Source organism: Macaca nemestrina, chromosome 3 (assembly GCF_043159975.1).
Source record: "Macaca nemestrina isolate mMacNem1 chromosome 3, mMacNem.hap1, whole genome shotgun sequence".
NCBI classification, from domain to species: domain Eukaryota; kingdom Metazoa; phylum Chordata; class Mammalia; order Primates; family Cercopithecidae; genus Macaca; species Macaca nemestrina.
Genome location: NC_092127.1, coordinates 187,320,309 through 187,336,374, shown reverse-complemented (window position 1 = coordinate 187,336,374; position 16,066 = coordinate 187,320,309). Strand labels below are relative to the sequence as shown.

General features: G+C 44.4%; 1 long non-coding RNA gene across 9 annotated transcripts in view; it reads left to right on the top strand.

Annotated features, from left to right (window-relative positions):
* The window catches only part of LOC105487956 (uncharacterized), a 322,232-nt gene that overhangs the window by 71,516 nt on the left and 234,650 nt on the right, over positions 1 to 16,066 (top strand). For 4 of the 9 annotated variants that reach the window (XR_011621541.1, XR_011621538.1, XR_011621537.1 and 1 more), the window contains exon 2: positions 7,638 to 7,749. The exons of the other annotated variants lie outside the window; for them this stretch is intronic. This is a non-coding gene — a long non-coding RNA (uncharacterized lncRNA). The remainder of the gene's footprint in view (positions 1 to 7,637; positions 7,750 to 16,066) is intronic. 9 annotated transcript variants of the gene reach the window in all.

Here is a 16,066-nt window from a genome sequence, read left to right as displayed (position 1 = left end):
CCTGTGGTGGTTGGGGTAGCTGGTCATTGGATTTCTACCAGCAGAGATGTGTTCTTAGCTGTGGGTTCATTAAGTGTCCTGCAAAGTCCCAAACAGAGCACAGGGGCAAGAGGGGGTGAGATGGGGCAGCAAGGGGTCCTACCTGATCTGGAGTGATGGGGACTGGGCTGTGAGGTCCACTTGCACGATTAGATGCTTCAGACTTGTGAAGGGAGACAGGATGGGGAAGGGGACCTTCCTTGGCCAACCTGTCAGTGGGTAAGACTGAATCACTAAAATCACTGGACAAATGTCTCATCAAAACGCATGTTGGCAACTTTATTTTTCAAATAAAGCTTGAATATTAGGTGCAATAGTGATAGGTTTTCTGGTCATAGAATGATGTTAAAGAGAATCATGACACTTTCACTTCTCTTTGCATCTTAAGTCTTCTGTTCTCTTTACTACTTGGATTTAAGCCATGGTTGAAACCCAAGAATCCTCCTGTTAGGTGCCTATTTTGGGAAAAAGGTCTAGGCTTACCTGTTAGTGGTGTCTGGGTAGCTACTTGCCCCCAAGAACAATAATACAGATAAGGGATGTAGACTGGGAAATAGACCCCACTGTCGATCTTTGAGGAGTTGTGATAGTGCATGGTGAGCCCTGTGACACAAAGCTGTTATTGCCATGGTGGGCTATTGTCAGAGGACCAGGGGATACTTCTGGGCTTGTCACACAAGCAGGGCATTGATAGACTTCTAGCTTTTTTGATGTCCTTATCCTTTGTGACCTGTTCCTTGATCTAGAAGTTGTATAAATTCCTCCATTTAAAAATAAATGATGCCTTAATTTCTCATGACCTGTGATCCTTCAGGGACTAAGGTTCTCATGGTTGATCTGAGTGAACTCGATGTAGAGCCCAGGCATTCTGAGCTGAAGACAGTCATTTGATAGGAATGCACTTGGAGGTGATAACGCATCACCCCCAGGAGGCTGGGTCCAAAAGTCTTCAGCTTCCTCTGACAGTGGAAATGATGTGTATAATGGGTCCCCTGGGTGCCAGAATATCTGCTAGGTAAGCATGGTAGCGGCCAGAACAAAAGTCCCTAAGCTGTGCTTGGTATCTTCCTCTGCTCATGTGAGGCCTCTTGATGACTCCATTTCCTGGCAATGCCACCTCTTTTTCCTAGATCACAATGACCTTGAATGCTCCACCTTTTTATCTGTCAATAAAATGTTTCTTTGCTTTCACTCAAGGTTTTGAAACCTTTGGGTGTGCCAGCTCTCCTGAAGTTTAAAGGCAATCTTCAGCATGAGGGAACATAACATGAAGTTTCAGGGGGATGATGGCAGGCATAACCCTGGGTTAGATGAGTGTTAAACTTGGAGAGTTGAGACTTATTTGTAGCTAGAGGAATATCATTCTAACTGAATTTAAGCCTACATCCTTCATAAATACCACTGGCGTTGAGTCACACATGATAGTTTAGTTATTATGGGATTGGTGCTGTGAAAGCTGAGACCCTGAAGATAAGGGAGATAGATCCCAGCTTGGTTGCTGACATGGAGAAGAGACCTTTGTTAATTGATCTTTTGTTTCAGGAAACATGTGACTCAAACGTTTCCTTCATTTGTGTGAACACTCACTGTCAGGAAAGGTCTGGGTACTTATTTCAGTGGCTTTGTAGCTCATATTGGTAGGTGTGCCAGGCAGACTTGAGAGGGGAAGGCTGCTTCCCTACACATGTCTAAGATGAAGTATACAACTTAAACAGACATCTAGAAGTAGAAAACATTGTTCAACCTGGTTAGTGTCCAAATGCTCCTGTCTTCTGCCACAAAAAAACCAAGAGGACTTTTATCATGGGGAAGATGCCCATTTGTGTAGAAATATTTCTGGTGGTCACTGACCCCATTTTCTCTAGCCATTAAGCTCTATACAACCCCAAATTTTCAGGAACTTAAGAGCAGAATGAGTGTCGCCCAAGGGACCCTGTATAATGTAAAAGACTTGAATTTATTCTAAGCACAGCTGCATTTTTCTCAGTGACAGAGCGCACAGTAGATGATTCTGTCCGTTTTTTCACATTGAAGCATATCCCCTATTTTTTTAGGTATTAGAAGATATAGGTTAGTGAGAAATGCCAGTGAAACCGTCATGGTGAATGTCCAACTTCCTTGAATCTCTGTAATCTGACATTGTTACCAGGGTCTAACAATTTTTGGGAAGCTGATCTTAGGGGACCCACTAATGCCTGCCACAATTCTGACGGGGCAGTTGAAGAATATATCCTTGTTTAACTGAGTGGATCTGCTTTACATTAACTTGAGCTAGAACCTGAAATCTCCATGTAGAAAGGTATATTTTGAGTCTTCTGTAGGTATCAGAAGGCACCCTAACAACTGCAGTTTGACTTCAACTCTTCAGAATATCTGGAGTCATCTGTAGAAACTAGGACTGCTTTTCACAGGAGAGCAATGAACTCTTGGTGCTTGTAGTAGTCTACAAATGCTGGCATCTCTTATGTCCAGAGCTTTAACATCACTTCATTCCCGTGCATCCATGGGGTTCTTGGGAATGAGTTAACCTGAAGCAAAATAGAATGGAGAGCTTCATGTAGTGACTTGTGGGGTCAGTGCAGAGAGCATCTGTGAGATGCAAGATTCGTAGTGTTGACCTTTCTCCTACAGATTTCTGAGCTGGGGTCTGGGGGTCAGGCAAGGAGGGGGGCGTGGCGGCGGTGGTGGTAGTGCTTCATGACTCCTTGCTTCCTGTTTCCTTGAAACTCGAGTAATCTGGTAAAGGAGCATATGAAATCGCATGAAGGTCCTTGTGAGGTCAATTCTGAGTTGGATGGCAAGCATGAATTGAGGTAAAGGTGAGGTTTTCATGTCATGGATGATACAAACTTACCAAAGAACAGGAGATGGAGACCTCAGTCCCACAGGTTTAACAGTGTTAGAAACATTCCAAACAACCTTAATGCCAAGGTCAGATGACCAAAGAAAGTGGTGGTTGGTTCTCCATCACCAGCGTCATTTGAGTGATAGCTCTTTCAGTCTTCTGCTAGGGTTGGAGAAAAGGATGCCATGTCTGGAAAACTTTCTGCTCCATTCCCCAGCGTCGTCAGTCCTGGGACGTGGAGGCAGCTGGCCGCTGAGGCTTAGCTATCCACTCCTGCTTCGACATGTCTTCTCAGAATAGTTCCAGCCTATAAGGCCTTAGTCGTTTGAGGTCAATCCTTTGTGCTGGCCACATTACAAAGCCTCTGCTTGAGGCCAACATAGAAATTTATCTTTCCTTCAAGCAAAAGTACCTAGGACCCAGGATGACGATAAGAACTCATTTTATAACATGTTCTAGATTAACTGCACTGGCTTAAAGGACATAAGTCATTCAATGTACAAAGAAACTCACAGGATGACACAGGATGTCTCATAGGGAGGGCTATGTGTAGTCCCTGAAACTTCCTCAGTTTAGTGTTTATCAGCTGAATAATCTCTAGCTGCCAATAATTGAATCATTAGTTCATCTTGGTGAACTTAGGACTTATACTAGTTCTCATATTTTTCTAGGATCAAGGATCTTTGATTTCCTGTGTCACTTGTAACTCGGAATAAAACAATGGGCTTGTGAAAAACTAAGTGTCTTAGTTTGTGTTTGAGAGAGACTGACACAGGCATTAGATTTACTGATGAGTGGGCTTGGGAGCTGCATGAGAAAGGAAAAGAAAGCATGGTTGGGAGCGGGAGGTGAACTTGTGGGACTGTTGCAGTAGCTTTGACCAACCCACAAGAAGTTCTATAGCCAGGGTGGCCTCTAGAGCTATTAATTGACCTGCCTGGCTGGTGTTTTTATTCCTTGAAGTCTTGAATGTGGTTTCCCCAGGGAAGGGCATGAAATAGGCTGAAATAGCTTCCATTGGAACAAAGCCATCCCCAGAGAAGGAGGCATGTCTTGGAGCTTCTAGTCCAGGCATCATCAGCGGTATAGTGTGGCACCCATCTCTGGAAGGAGGTGTTTCCTATGTTTTTCTGGGAACAGGAAAATCCTGGCCATGACCTTTCCCTGGGGATCTGTTGTCGTCATCTGAGGTTTGTTGCATCCCAGCAGACTCTGAATTCCTTGACTTCAGTACCACAGATACCTATTGGGAGAACCTGCCCCCAATATTTCAACATAGGTTCTTTCTATTTTCTGTAAGTGTAGGCCAGCTGAGAAATAGACAGTACAAAGAGGAATTTGCCGCCAGGGGTGACATCACATATTGGTAGGACTGTGATGCCTGCCTGAGTCTCAGACCAGCAAGTTTTTATTAAGGGTTTCAAAAGGGGGAGGGGGGGTGTAAGAACAGTAGGTACAAAGATCACATGCTTCAAAGAGCAAAAAGCAGAACCACTGATAAGGGTCTAACAAAGATCACATGCTTCTAAGGGAACGGGGCAAAGGGCAAAAGCAGAACCACTGATAAGGGTCTGTTGAGCGGTGCACATATTGTCTTGATAAACACCTTAAGAGAAAAATAGGGTTCAAGAGCAGAGACTGAGTTTTCCCAACCTCAGTAAGCCTGAGGGGTTATGCAGGAGACCAGGGCATATCTCAGTCCTTATCTCAACTGCACAAGACAGACATTCCCAGAGTGACTGTTCATAGACCCCTTCCCCCAGGGTCGCATTCTTTTCCCAGAGTATTAATATTCCTTGCTGGGAAAAGAATTTAGTGATTACTACTTGCACATCCATTTATAGGCCCTCTGCAAGAAAAATACGGCTTTCTGTCCGACCCTGCAGGCAGTCCAGACCTTATGGTTGTCTTCCCTTGTTCCATAAAAATCACTATTCTGTTCTTTTTCAAGGTGCACTGATTTCATATTGTTCACACGTTTTACAATCAATTTGTATAGTTATCACAGTGGTCCTGAGGTGATGTACATCTTCAGCTTACGAAGATAACAGGATTAAGAGATTAAAGACAGGCGTAAGAAATTATAAAAGTGTTAGAGAACTGATACATGTCCATATTAAGATATCTTCACAATTTATATTCCTCTGCTGCAGCTCCAGCTGGTCCCTCCTTTCGGGGTCCCTGACTTCCCATAACAGATACCTACCAAGGGAAACTCAGTTTATAAGCTGCAGCTTTGGAAAAAGGCCCAACCTTATATGACTCTGGACTTGGTTCTGCCATCCATGTGAGATGGACCGCAGCTGGCAGGAATGGAGCTGGTTGTACTGAAGAGGTGTGTTGAGGGGTTCCCCTGAGTGATATTCTTGGGAACTCTTGTTTCCATGGATACTCTCAATCTTTTGTGCCCTAATCTTTATCTGGGGACTCTGTAGGTGTGTGAATCCAATCCCCTACTGCCACATTCTTAAGTGATTACATATAGGCAACTTGGTAGTAAACCAGTGGATCAGCCAAACCCGAGGGACATACAACTGCTGACCATACATTGCTTTTTCTCTTGACTATCCCACAATAGCTAGTGTTCATAGAATTGAAAATTTTACTCTTCCTGCCTCATGTGTTCTACAGTAGCCTGATACACTCTCATCCTTAATATTGTCTTGCAAAGAAAGTGCCTAGAATACTTTGTAGTCTGGAAGATGGCTGATGTAACTGGAAAATTAGCATGCCCTCATATCCAGCTCATCAATTCTGACAACCCATGTATTCTCTGAACAGAGCTTAGTAGCCTTCGTTTGGGTTTAAAGGTATAAGAATGAACTATATAGGCCTATCTCTAATCAAGTAATTCATCTGCAGATACAAATGTCTTAAGACCTCTTTCTTGTCCTTGCCATGGTCAGGAATTTCTGTACTCATTATAGGATGTTGCTCTTATTCTGAGATTGCTAGTAACAGGTGTACATCTACCCTAAGCCCTGGTTAGAAGGAGTTGTCCATTCTTGCTTATGGGAGAGGTAGCCCTGGTGGCCAGGCTGGCTGTATATAGGTGTCAGCTTGGAAGCTGATCATAGATCTGCTAAAATCTGAGCTGTTTGATTAGGGTATATCCTTGATAAACTAAGGTTTATAAATGTCTTCTCTTCCAGGAAGACATGGCCATGGTGAGCATTGCCCTTAAGGCTGTGGTTCTTTTTCCTTCTAGTCAATAAATACTTGAGCATCACTATGTGCCTGGTTTTGCTAAAGGTATTCATGGTATTTTAGGTAGAATAAATACTTATGCAAGGGAATCTACAAGTGGTAGAAGGAGTTTGTTCAGGTTTGCTTGGGCGTAGTCTCCTGCAGAGCTCTGTGGTTACTCACCTATAGGATGGGCTCTTCCCCATTATCCTGCTGTGTGTTGTGCATGCCTTCTAGCCAGCTTAACTGGCTATAAAATAGTCTGAACCTCATGAGGTATCAGTGTGACATTTTCACCAAGTTTTAGGTTATTTGCTCCAAGCAATGCTCCTGTAACCCTGAACTATGTTGACCAGGTAGTTTCACTTGGGACACTTTCCGTTGTGAATGTGGCTTGCCTATAGAACTTGCACGATACCAGCCACATGGGGACAGCTGAGGTGTCTCCTGCCATAGAGGTACCCAGACCCAGTGTGCTTGGCCTCTATAAAGGCAAGGAGTTAAATTAACAATTGCAATTGAAACTAAGATCTGAGTCTTTTTTCATGGGTGCCCTGGTCTATTGAAGTTTAGTTTGAATTCACTCCTTTGGCTTTCATCAGGCTGTTCTGCTTCTAATTCGAGTAAAAAATGCATGGTGAACAGAGCTTAGCACAGAAAAGGAACCTGGATGGGACCATAGAGCTATAGTTCCTGGGGTCTGAGTCTTGTACCCAATGGTCATGTCTGACTTTCAGTGGAAAAAATGATTGGCTTCTTCCTTTCCCATTCCTAGCTTTCTAAAATCATTAAAACTGTCCCTGGAGGGAAGAAACAGAAGCCAAGTTGTCTTCACTGTAAGAATATAATCTTAACCAGCAATGTATGTATGAGAAAGTTCTTTGGGGATAGTTTGCAGAGAGGTGGAAGATGGCTTAGCTCTGAGAACAAGCTCCAACAATGAGGTGTAGGACTTGTTCATCTCGATGTGCTTGTTGTATGTCATGAAAATGCCAGTCTTAAAGGTCTTACCTCTGCTGTTGGAGGTGTCCCTTGTGCATCAAATTATGTACCTCCATGTGGCATTGTTCTGCCTCTGAGACTCCTCACCCTAGTGATTACTAGAAATCTTCATTTCTTACCAACTTCAGGGTGGATGGGAAAGACCAACTTTCTTAATCTTGATGGGGACTCTATGGTACCATCTTTTTATCAAAAGCAAGATAAAACTTATTCATCCTTAAATCTGGAGAGAAGGCTGGTATAACATTCTGCAGTAAAGGAGACCGTGACTTTTCTGTGGTTCACCATAAGGAGCTTCTATTCGCAAGATCATGCCGTGATCCAAGATAGTTCCCCTACCCTTCTACAGACACATCCCTTAAACTTATCTCATTGACCAAAGCATATCTTTGAATTGTTAAGCACAGTTTTCCTAGTGAGTTGTCTAATCCTGAGCTTCTGCAGGAATTCTAATTCTTGTGGTCTCACAACTGTGCTGCCCTGGATGGGACTGTGTGGATATCTCCTGCACAGAGCTAAGAAGTAATTAACTTGAAGCATATTGCTATACTTTCTTCACCCTCAGACTATTGAGACAAGCTCTGGAAGGGCCAATGAGTTTTGCCACCCATCCTCTACCTCCCAAATGGGCAAATCGGTGTCTTCAGGAAGGAAGAAAACTAAAGCCTGACTTTCATGTGAGTACAATCCTGAATCACATACATAGGTCCCTGGGAACAATTGTTTAGTTGCACACCCACCCCTCTGACTGGCTTCCCCTTGGGATAGACATTGGGGAGCAAGAGCTTAGCCTGTCACCAGCTGGTCAGCTCCAGGGTCCACAGTCTGAGTAACTGAATCGAGTCCTTTTCATCTGTCCTGCAGAAGGGCTGCAAATGGGATTTGGGGTGGCATCTGGAGGTATCGGTGGAAGGTTCAGTAGCTAGGGGCATCCTGTCTTGTGGTTCAAGCTTTCTGGCAGTGTATGGCGGACTCAACAGTTGCATAAGTTCATAGTGTTTACAGCAGTTTCAGGGAAGTGTAGGGACACATTTCTGCAGGAAGAAAGCTCAGCCTGTCCTGAAAGATGAAGAATGCCCTTCCCCACTCCTCCCAGGGTCTGAGGTGCTTCCTTTCCCAGGTTCCTGGGGTTTTGCTTTCCAGCCACTGCAACAAAATCAGGGTGTCTCATTCTAGTAGGTATAGCTTCAAATCTTAGTCACCCCCTCTGTAACCCCAAATATTTGTCTTCTAAAGAGCCAGATCTAAGGAACTAAAGCATTTTCACACAACCTAACCAACATCAAGTCTGAATCCTCTGGGTCTGCCCTTGGTTGGGTTGCCAACCAGAGGGTAAATCAACCAGGTTCTCTTAGGGTTGCTGCTAGAAAGTTCAGTGTGTCATTCCAAGGGCTGGGCTGGGCAGAAACCTGAATTTTCACAGCAGGTTGACTTTTTTAGTCCTAAAGGTCTGTGTAATAGCATACCCCTCTTCTGATCATTGTCCTGTAAGCTCCCAAGAGCAGGTATAGCCCCTCTCTGAAGGAGGCTGCACTTACTGATTTAACAGCCTTACTATGCAGTGTGGACCAGGAGGAAATAAGTGGAGTTAGCCTTGCCAGGTCACTGTTGAAGAGCTTCTGCCAAAATGGTTTATCACCTTTAGACTGCAAGTAGCCTGGAAAGCTGAACGTCTGACACCAGTTTCAAGGGCCATGGCTGGAGTTGGCAGATAAGTAATAAAGTCAACAGACAAGCCTGAGAAGGCTTCAGGAGTTCCCAGGTTATCTGTCAGGAATGTGTTAGGGAGGCCATGCATGCTTCATGGGATATATCCATTTGTCTGACAGCTTTGGGCAGGAATCATAATGTGGCATGCAGGTCTAGGCTCAGCATCAGAAACAGGTCTATTAACAGACCCTCACCATGGATACTTGCATAAGTTATCCGAGTAAGTTCACTCAGTCTCTACAACCAGTATCCACAGTACGCGGACAAGTTTGTCTGGAAGACCCTCAAGGGTCCCATTCCAAGATACTGGAGGCCCAGAGTCAGCTTAGAAAGTTCTCTTCCCTTCTCTGGTCAAGCGACACTACAGCTCAGCTTCAGGTAGGGCAGCAGCAGTGATTGTTAGGGTGATGGTGATATTACTAAAATAAGACACATTCTCTAATGACATCAAATGATCACAAACCACCAAGAACAAGAACTAAGGCAGCATTCAGTGCTGCATGGAAGACTTAGTGTTCCATGTTCCCAGCATTATCCAGCCCTAGGGAGGAGGATTGTTCTTCCTTTTACTGCTATCCAGGTCGGAGAGGATCTCATATCTACAGCAAACTTCTCTCCTTTCTTCCACCAATGCTTACTTGCTGATTCTTCTGCATAGATGATCATGTTATCTGTGGACAAATTCTTTCCTAATTTGTATGCCTTCTCCTCCTTACTGTACTTGCTAGGACTTCCATTGTGATGTTGAGTAGGAATGGTGAGAAGGGGGACGTACTTTGTTTCTAATCTTAGGGGAAAGCATCTAGTCGCTCACAATTGAGGATGTTAGCTGTTTGTTATACGTTAAGTTCTAGGGTGTACATGTGCACAACATGTAGGTTTGTTACATAGGTATACATGTGCCATGGTGGTTTGCTGCACCCATCAACTCGTCATTTACATTAGGTATTTCTCCTAACACTATCCCTCCCCCAGTCCCCCACTCCCCAACAGGCCCCGGTGTGTGTTCCCCTCCGTGTCCATGTGTTCTCATTGTTCAGCTCCCACTTATGAGTGAGAATATGTGGTGTTTGGTTTTCTGTCCTTGTGATAGTTTGCTGAGAATGATTTCCAGCTTCATGTCCCTGCAAAGGACATGAACGCATCCTTTTTCTATGGCTGCATAGTATTCCATGGTATATGTGTGCCACATTTTCTTTATCCAGTCTGTCATTGATGGGCATTTGGGTTGGTTCCAAGTCCTTGCTATCGTGAATAGTGCTGCAATAAACACACGTGTGCATATGTCTCTATAGTAGCATGATTTATAATCCTTTGTGTATATACTCAGTAATGGGATCACTGGGTCAAATGCTACTTCTAGATCCTTGAATTGCCACACAGTCTTCCACAATGGTTGAAATAATTTACACTCCCACAAACAGTGTAAAAAGCATTTCTGTTTCTCCATATCCTCGTCAGCATCTGTTTCCTGACTTGTTAATGATTGTCATTCTAACTGGTGGGTGTTAGCTGTTAAGTGCGTTATCCACAAATTCTTTATTCCTGGTTTGCTGAAAGTCCTTATGAATGACTGACTTTGGCCAGGAGTGATGTTCTCCTTGTCTCTGTCCAGGAACAGGAAGGGATATCAGCTGAGCCTCAGCCTCTCCACTACCAGGCGTAACCTCAAGGACCTTCCATGATGGTTGGCTTTCATGACTTTGCCATTTAGTTTGACTTTAATGCCCTTGGACTTGAGTTATCTTGGGTGTATTGGGTAGGACTAGGGTTTCTCATTCTTTTTGATCTGCTCTGATCTGCTCTTGATCAGAAAAAATGATTCAAATAACAATCTATAACATCTATCAATTAGACCTAAAGGCTGGTTTTTAATCTTCTGTAAAGAATAAAGAAGTTTCCGTTTTTATTGCCTTTGTCAACGTGAATACTTTCCTGTGGGCAACAGTTATTCAAGTCAGGCATGAGAAGAACAAGTGGTGGGGCGGGGCGGGGATCATGTGCTCATGCCAATTTGTGTTCTTTTGTAATGGTTGGACTTGAAAGTGTTCTCCAACCATCTGCTTCCCTATCCCAGTTTAATCAATTACTAGGGAACTTCTAGGCATGATGAATTGTGGTGCAGAGGTGGAGACATCTGGCTTCAGTATCCCAGATAAATCCCACAAGGGTCTATGACAATCTACTGTGTGGCAGACCTGAAAGTAGTCCAGGTGCCACTCACCACCCCACAGCCCAGGATTGACAGGTCTGGTGCCTGTGTTGCTGGTTGAGGCCTGCAGAGCTCCTGCTATAAAACTTGGATCCTGGTTTTGGTTTACATCGAGTTATTTAACCAATTTATTTATACCTTCTTAAGTTGACCAATAACTCTGAGTGTTTGGGTTGTTCCCTTTTCTTAACTCCTTACTGAAGAGCCCTCAGTACGATGGCCTTGAGTGTGGGTCATTGGAGAAATAGCATAAGTCTTTCCCGTATGCATACATACAGAGCTGCTTCCTATTCAACTTGGTGCAGGTTCCAGTCACAAACTGGGAGTCCCTGAACCTGAGAGAGGGGTGATCTGGATGTTTCCAGAAGTCTTAACACCTACTCTGTAGCCTGTTTAAAATCTAAGTGGCTAAAATCTAAGTCACAGATTAATGACTGACTCTCTAGGTGTGACTATAGAACACCTGCTTGTCATGACCCATAAGAAACTGCAATGACCTCACAAATGCTAACTTTGAGGGGAGAAAGGACACAGATGTAGACTCCTAGGTCCTTTGTGGCATAGATGTGCTTTGTTTCTGTATCCCCAGCAACTAGCGTGCATAAAATATCTTGATCTCAGGGAAGTGAGGCACAAGTTATGACTGGAGTCTTTTATACCCTACTGTTGACATGACCAACAGCCTGAGTAACCAGGAAAATGAGGTGTGGACTGATCTATGCATTCTCGATACAGCATAGGCAAACTGGCATAGGAGGTTTCTGGTGTCTCAAAGATTAAAAACACTACCTAGATCCTTACCTTGACCAAGGTCAGTGTCATGGATTCTAGGTACCCTTGGCATAAGTGTAGAGCTACAAGACCCCAGCTGGAAGTTAGCCATATTGCTATATACCTTCTATTGCAGTGAACAAAACCAGTCTCCACTGGGATGGCACAGCAGGAATAAGGAAGCTGCTGCCTGCGACCCATAAGAAGCATGGAACACGGGGCCTATATAAGGTTATGCTGGGGAGGGCTCACATCATACCCTGGATGTCAAGCCCCTCAGTCTATGCAGGCTGTTGTGACAAAAATACTGTACATTTAGTGGCTTAAACAAGTTATTTCTCAGTCTGGGAGGCTGGGAAGTCCAAGATCAGTGCAGCTGCACGTGACTGATGTCCAAGGCTGCCTTCTTAGCTTGTAAATAGCTGCTTTCTTATATCCCCATATGGTTTGAGACAGGAGCCAGCTCTGGTGTCCCTTCTCATACAGGTGCTAATCTCAAAGTGGTTATACTCTCATAACCTACCAACCTTCCAAAGGCCTCATTTTCTAACACTATCAGGAAGATGAGAGCTCCCCTCATTACAATTCCTGGGGGGATGAACACTCCATTGCACCCTTTATCAGATGACTTCTTCCATACCACCAGGCTGTGCTGCCTGGTTGAATGCCTTTTCTAGTGCTTTCAAGACCTTGTTCAGCTGGGAACCGCTTGAAGCTTTGTTCTATGAAGGCCCGATGCTTGTATCTGGTTTAGGGAGCCCCAGGAGGCTGGGCAGAACCCCAATTCTACTCCTAAGCAGCTACAACCCAGGGCAACTCTGCAACAATCTGAGCTGATCACAAGGTGTTCTAGGCACAACTGATGGAGACCCACTCCTGGAGCTAGGAAGAGATTTGCCCAGTAGGCCAGACAGGTCTTGCCAGATACCAGGATGTGCCTCATAGTCTGGGGATGGATCTGGCTAAAATAGACCCAATAGAGATGGATGATAAACAGATTGACTGCCCTTTCATGTCTTAGCATCTAAGAGAGTGAGTTTGTGGTTTAGGGGGACAGATGATTCTGAATGGCATGGTTTTTTCCTAATGGAAAAACTGGGCCAACAAGACTTGAAGCCCCTAGGTAACTTCTCAGGGGACAATGGGATTATGAACTAAGCACAGAATGTCTGGGTGGATTAGGTGGTCATCGAGGGATGTACTGGATTCTTTGCACTGGAGTTTAGATATTCTCAAATGTCCAACAAAGTATCTACAAAGCACGACGATACAGCAAGTATATGTGAATTGAGGCAAACATGTGTCTTGGGATAGTTCTGGGTTTATCTGAATACTGCCATTGCTGTGGCTACATTGATAGACCCCTCTGTCATATTAAATATTTCCTGGGTCACCCTTATAAAGTGAGATTCAATAACATAAGGGAAAGTTTCTTAGATGTATTCCATGTATTTGTTTGGAGATCTGGAGGACAAATGATTTAAGGATGTAGTATGTTCCTCAGTCCTTGGCATTTATTGGAGCTCTCCAGGAAGTAGACTGAGTGTAATATGCAGGATGTTCATTGGGGGTATCCTTGGACCTATATCCTGTAAAGCAGGACTGGATAGAGGAACTTGAGCCGCAGGGAAGCTCTGATAGCCTCAGATATCCCCACAGGGGAGCTCTGGAGAAAGTGGTTTGAGTTGTGATGAACTGGGCCAAAACCAGGCCTTTTTGATACTCCTGCCTCTGTCAGTTGTTGGATATGGGCTTCTGCTGGAAAGGCATGACCTAGAATTGAGGTGGTTCTCTAGCTGAGGCCCTGCCAGATGGCTGACTACATGCCCACATGTGGAGACAAGTCACTCAAATCCATAAAGGGGATCTGGGTGGTGTATCTCCTTGTCTACTAAAATCCATTATTTGGGCCATGTCTGATCTACTTCAGATACTTTCAATGAAGTTCCTCTGTGATTTGGATGGATTCCCCTTCCTGAGGGAAAACTCAGGAGCATGGTTAGGGAAACTAGTATTTTCTAGTTGGTCTCAAGGTTGCCACCAATATTTCTGTCTCTTGATCATGATGACTCTTTGCTTACCACCACCATCCTGTCTCAATTCCCATCCCCTTGGCTAGCACTTCTGTTGATCTGGTTAACTTACCTGGTGGGATAATTTAGACTCAAATCTCTGGAAAGTCTGCGCTGCTGGCCCCCATGTCCTTTTCAGGAAGAGGTTGCTTGCTGCCCTTACTCATTTACCATCATGACTAGGGAAGAAGTGCCCAACAGGGTTATCTGTGCAAACACTTCTCCCTGTCCCAATCATGGCTCGGTATCCCTAGATTCTCCTAACCAGAGTCAAATACTTATGACAAAATGGTGATTTCACTTTCTGCCTGCTCATCCCTGGTCACAAAGAACTCGGTGTTCCCTGGCACAAGTACTACTCTTTTGGGCTTTGTGAGGTTAGAGCTCCTGATCCCCAAAGCTGTGAATAGAAAGTAGTCTTCAGGTGGACCACTGGGAGTGATGGCAAGTGGTCTGTGTTGTGCCTCTTGGTGCCAAGTATTCTGATTAGTGACAGTGCCATATAAAATTAGTTGACTCAAAATATATGTTGTAATCTACAGGATGGCATTCCATCCATAGAGCATTCTGAGTTGGGCCTCTAAAGACAGTTTAAAGATCATTTTAACTCTATTGGGCCATCCACTGACCAGATACATGACAGAAATGGTGGATTCTGTGGTTATAGGCCATGCCTCCTGTACCTTAATCACTGAAGTGGATATCTTGGTCTGATGGTAGTATTCTGTGGAGTATCATTGGTGGATGGAATGCTCTAATACCTCAGATGGAAGTGCTGGCTAAGGCCCTGTGGGCAGAAAATTCTTGTACTGGGAATGTTTCCCCTATTAAAACCAGTCACTGGCCCTTCTAAGATGACAAGACCCTACTAGAGTGAACTTACTGAGTGGCCAGTTGGTTGGCTGCCATGAAGACTAAGCATGGATCCCACTTGCTGGCAAGTGATACAGAAACAGTAGCAGCTAGATCAGCACTAGCAAGAACCCTTGCAGTTGTGACCATGCACGACCTTCAACTGCAACCATGGCCCTTGTGTCCTCAGCCACCCTGTGCTGTTGGCATGGATACATGAACAAAGGCTGTGAATGATGCCATCTGGTAGATAAGTAGATAAATGTTAGTTTATCTACTTCATTGTTTACGAGGACATCAGCAGTAGATGTGCTCTGGGCCTTAATGTGTGATAAAGATTTTCCTATTTTGTGCCAACACATGTGTCTGCTGATCTTCCACCTCAGACCTCCTTGCCCTGTCTTCCAATCTTTTTCCTTTTGCATCCCTGCCCAGCTGGCCAGGGTATTTGCCACTGCCCATGAATGCATATATATTCTGACCTTGGGACACAAAGCTTTCCACACAAAGTAGATGACCAAGACAATTGTGGAAGTGCAGCCCATTCTTGGGCAGTAGGCCCCCCTTTTTAGGCTTGTACTCGTTGGAAATTCAGTTCCTTTTACCTCTTCTAGCGATCTTTAATGGATTCCATTCCTTGGCATGAGGTAGTATAACAGACATGTGGTACAGCTTAAATGTGTCTGGTCCTGCTCATGCTAGTCCCATGTGGGCAATTTCCAAAGGATAGTAGGTTGCTAGGCCCATCCAACCTTGTCTTGGTGGGTCTGGTGGAACCCAGGAGATGAAAAGCTGTGGCTGCATTATCATTTGCTTTGTGGTTGAGCATTCTCCCTCTATCAAGGCCCAGTTGCATGTTAGGCATTATTTTTACAAAAGGTAACTCTTTCTGGTCATGCTTTATGAGCCCCAGAAATGTGTGTGGACTGTGTGTTTTTTCCAGTTGGGGTATTTCGTAGTGTCCACAGGGCATTTTTATTTAACTACTGATAACCCTAATATCACAATCTGATGGGTTGTATGGCCCAAGCTTTAGATGATCCCAGAGGGGAGTTCTGGAGTTTAAATTGCCTGAGTAGATGTTCAGGCTGAGAGGGCATGGCTTTTATATACCTACACTGATAGGGTGCTGGACAGGATCTATCCCCAGAGGGAGTGACCTTGGGGTAAAGCAGCTTTCTGCAAAGAAATACCTGGAAGAGTTGATGACTGAAGACTGTAGGTGGCACTCCCAGCAGCTGGGACACTAAAGTCCTTCCTAGGAGTAGGATCTGATAATGCCTGTTTTACCAACCATGATCGGAACTTGTTATACTGCCCCGTGCCCGACATCCTCTGATTCCCTCTTATTCACCTTATGCTGACCCTCTTCCTGTA